General features: G+C 48.6%; 1 non-coding gene across 1 annotated transcript; it reads right to left on the bottom strand.

Annotated features, from left to right (window-relative positions):
* Window positions 1-410: 410 nt before the first annotated feature.
* TRNAP-GGG (transfer RNA proline (anticodon GGG)) lies at window positions 411-482 on the bottom strand. Its single transcript has one exon. It is a non-coding gene; the product is annotated as a tRNA-Pro (tRNA).
* Window positions 483-3,236: the final 2,754 nt, after the last annotated feature.

The raw sequence follows: 3,236 nt of genomic DNA, 5'->3' as shown, positions 1-3,236 counted from the left end.
GAGGAGTGGGGAATCAAAACCTGTTCTTCCAGATAAGAGTCCATCCACTTAACCACTGCACCAAACTGTCTCTCTTGTTCTATTCTTTGCTTTAGGGATGTGGGAGGGATTGTGGCTGGTACCTGCTTGGCTGTTTCTGGGCAATGTTCATGAGTATCCTTTTCTACCCTGTGAGGAAGATCGCAGTTGGTGTCTCAAGGCCGCCTTATCATCTTCCAGAGCCCACTCGAACTGCTCATTGTCTGGGAGACAATTTGGTGTGAACTAATTGGACGTATGGACATATGAAGCTGCCTTATACTGAATCAGGCCCTGGGTCCATCAAAGTCAGTATTGTCTTCTCAGACTGGCAGTGGCTCTCCAGGGTCTCAAGCTGAGGTTTTTCACACCTATTTGCCTGGACCCTTTTTTGGAGATGCCAGGAATTGAACCTGGGACCTTCTGCTTCCCAAGCAGATGCTCTACCACTGAGCCACAGCCCCATTCATGGCTCTCCAGGGTCTCAAGCTGAGGTTTTTCACACCTATTTGCCTGGATCCTTTTTTGGAGATGCCGGGGATTGAACCTGGGACCTTCTGCTTCCCAAGCAGATGCTCTACCACTGAGCCACAGCCCCATTCATGGCTCTCCAGGGTCTCAAGCTGAGGTTTTTCACACCTATTTGCCTGGATCCTTTTTTGGAGATGCCGGGGATAGAACCTGGGACCTTCTGCTTACCAAGCAGATGCTCTACCACTGAGCCACAGCCCCATTCATAGCTCTCCAGGGTCTCAAGGTGAGGTTTTTCACGCCTACTTGTCTGGACCCTTTATAGTTGGAGATGCCAGGGATTGAACCTGGGACCTTCTGCTTCCCAAGCAGATGCTCTACCACTGAGCCACCATCCCTCCCCTTTTGTGCGGGCTTTTTGCTGTTACATTTGGCGGGCTCGTTAATGGCCCCGAGAAGGGTATAAAGATCTGGTCACTCCCCAGGTGTACCAGTTCTGACACAGGATTGTTCTGCTACTGTTTCCTGTCTATAAATAAAGTTAACCTTCTTTGAAACCTGGAGGTTTCAAAGTCTCAGAGCTGACAAGCGGCTGACCCAAAGTCACCCGGCAGCTGCAAGTGTGGAAGTATGGGGAATCAAACCCAGTTCTCCTAGACTAGAGTCCACACACCTAACCACTACACCAAGCTCAAAAGGGTAAAGGTAGTAGTCCCCTGTGCAAGCACCAGTCATTTCCGACTCTGGGGTGACGTTGCATCACGATGTTTTCACGGTTGACTTTTTACGGGGTGGTTTGCCATTGCCTTCCCCAGTCATCTACACTCCCCCCCCCCCGCAGCAAGCTGGGTCCTCATTTGATCGACCTCGGAAGGATGGAAGGCTGAGTCAACCTTGAGCCGGCTACGTGAGCCCAGCTTCCACCGGAATCGAACTCAGGTCGTGAGCAGAAAGCTCGGGCCGCAGTACTACAGCCTTACCACTCTGCGCCACAGGGTTCTTATACACCACATTTAGTTACCTTTTATCTTTAAAAGATGAGAGTCATGGGCCTGATGGGTCAAGAACACTTTGGTTAGTAGAACAAAATTTTAGCAATACAAATTTAATTCCAATCCTATTAAGACAGTGCAGGAATGAACAAGCACAAATCCGTCAGCATCTGGACAGTTCATTTGCCCCGGGCATGAACAAATGCTGAGCTAGATTCTCCCCAAGGAACAAGGAAATACATCACAGCTGTCACTCATTATGAATGTTTTTTAAAGGAAACTAAGAGCATGTGGTGACCTCCTCCTCCTTCTCTTCTTCTTCTCCTTCTTCTTCTCTCCTCCTTCTCTTTCTCCTCCTCCTTCTCCTGAATGAAGATCCTGTGAATTTAGGGGGAAGTGTTTGTGAATTTCTTGCACTGTGCAGGGGGTTGGACTAGATGACCCTGGAGGTCCCTTCCAACTCTATGATTTTATGATTCCTTCTTCTTCTTCTTCTCCTTCTCCTCCTCCTCCTTCTTCTTCCAAGACATGCTGAACTGCTCACTCCAACACTGTGGTAAATCGGAGCTTGATTCAATGCTCCTCAACCCAGGAAGCTTCGGGAGAAGAAGGAGGAAGCATGGGGGTGGGGGGTGGGGCATAGCAAGCCTCTGCCATTGCATCTGAATGCAGCCTGTGTGTCTCTACCGCATTTATTCTTTGCCCAACAGACCTTCTTTCATTGGTGTATTTTGCTTCTTTTTTCTTTTTGCTCATGGCACATTTGCATTTGCCTTGACCGCCGGGCGTACGGGCTCTTGATGCATGAGTTACCTGTTGGCGTGACCCTAGGCGTAATGAACTGTATTCTGCCTTTGCGAGCTGCTCTTTGTGAGAATCCAATTATAAGTTTTTTAAAAAATAAGAGCTGGGCCTTAACATGGCCAAGAAAGGAAGAGGCTGTTCCCCTATAAAGCTTTATATCCGTCTCCCTGCCTCAGATTAGATTTTTTTTTAAAAAAATCTTTCTGCTAATGAGGAGAAATATTCAATTAGGAAATTCATGCCAAGTGGAGGGAAAGCCCAGCAGGCAAAGAAGCGAAATCCTCACCGCTGGAACTGATAAAAGTATTATTTTGACAGGATTAAAATAAAAGCAACATGGCTGGCAGCGGGAGGCTGGGGGAGGGGCACCAAGCCAATGTCCTGCCTCCAAGGGCCTGTTTTTGGCCTTGGTTATCCTGGCCTCAATTTTGCATATAAAATTCTATTGCTTCTTTGAGGAGGAGGAGGAGGAGAAGAAGAAGGAGGAGAAGGAGGAGGAGAAGAAGAAGAAGAAGAAGAAGAAGAAGAAGAAGAAGAAGAAGAAGAAGATATTGGATTTATATCCCGCCCTCCACTCCGAAGAGTCTCAGAGTGGCTCACAATCTCCTTTACCTTCCTCCCCCACAACAAACACCCTGTGAGGTGGGTGGGGCTGGAGAGGGCTCTCACAGCAGCTGCCCTTTCAAGGACAACCTCTGCCAGAGCTATGGCTGACCCAAGGCCATTTCAGCAGGTGCAATTGGAGGAGTGGGGAATCAAACCCGGTTCTCCCAGATAAGAGTCCTCACACTTAACCACTACACCAAACTGGCTCTCCAGAAGAAGAAGAAGAAGAGATAGGTGGAGCTGAGAGAGCTCTGAGAGAACTGTGCCTGACCCAAGGTCACCCAGCTGGCTGCATGTGGAGGCGGAGTGGGGAATCAAACTCAGTTCTCCAGATTAGAGTCCGCT

This window comes from Heteronotia binoei, chromosome 10 (genome assembly GCF_032191835.1).
Source record: "Heteronotia binoei isolate CCM8104 ecotype False Entrance Well chromosome 10, APGP_CSIRO_Hbin_v1, whole genome shotgun sequence".
Classification (NCBI taxonomy): domain Eukaryota; kingdom Metazoa; phylum Chordata; class Lepidosauria; order Squamata; family Gekkonidae; genus Heteronotia; species Heteronotia binoei.
The sequence above is the reverse complement of the archived record's forward strand: the minus strand, read 5'-3'. Positions and strand labels throughout refer to the sequence as shown.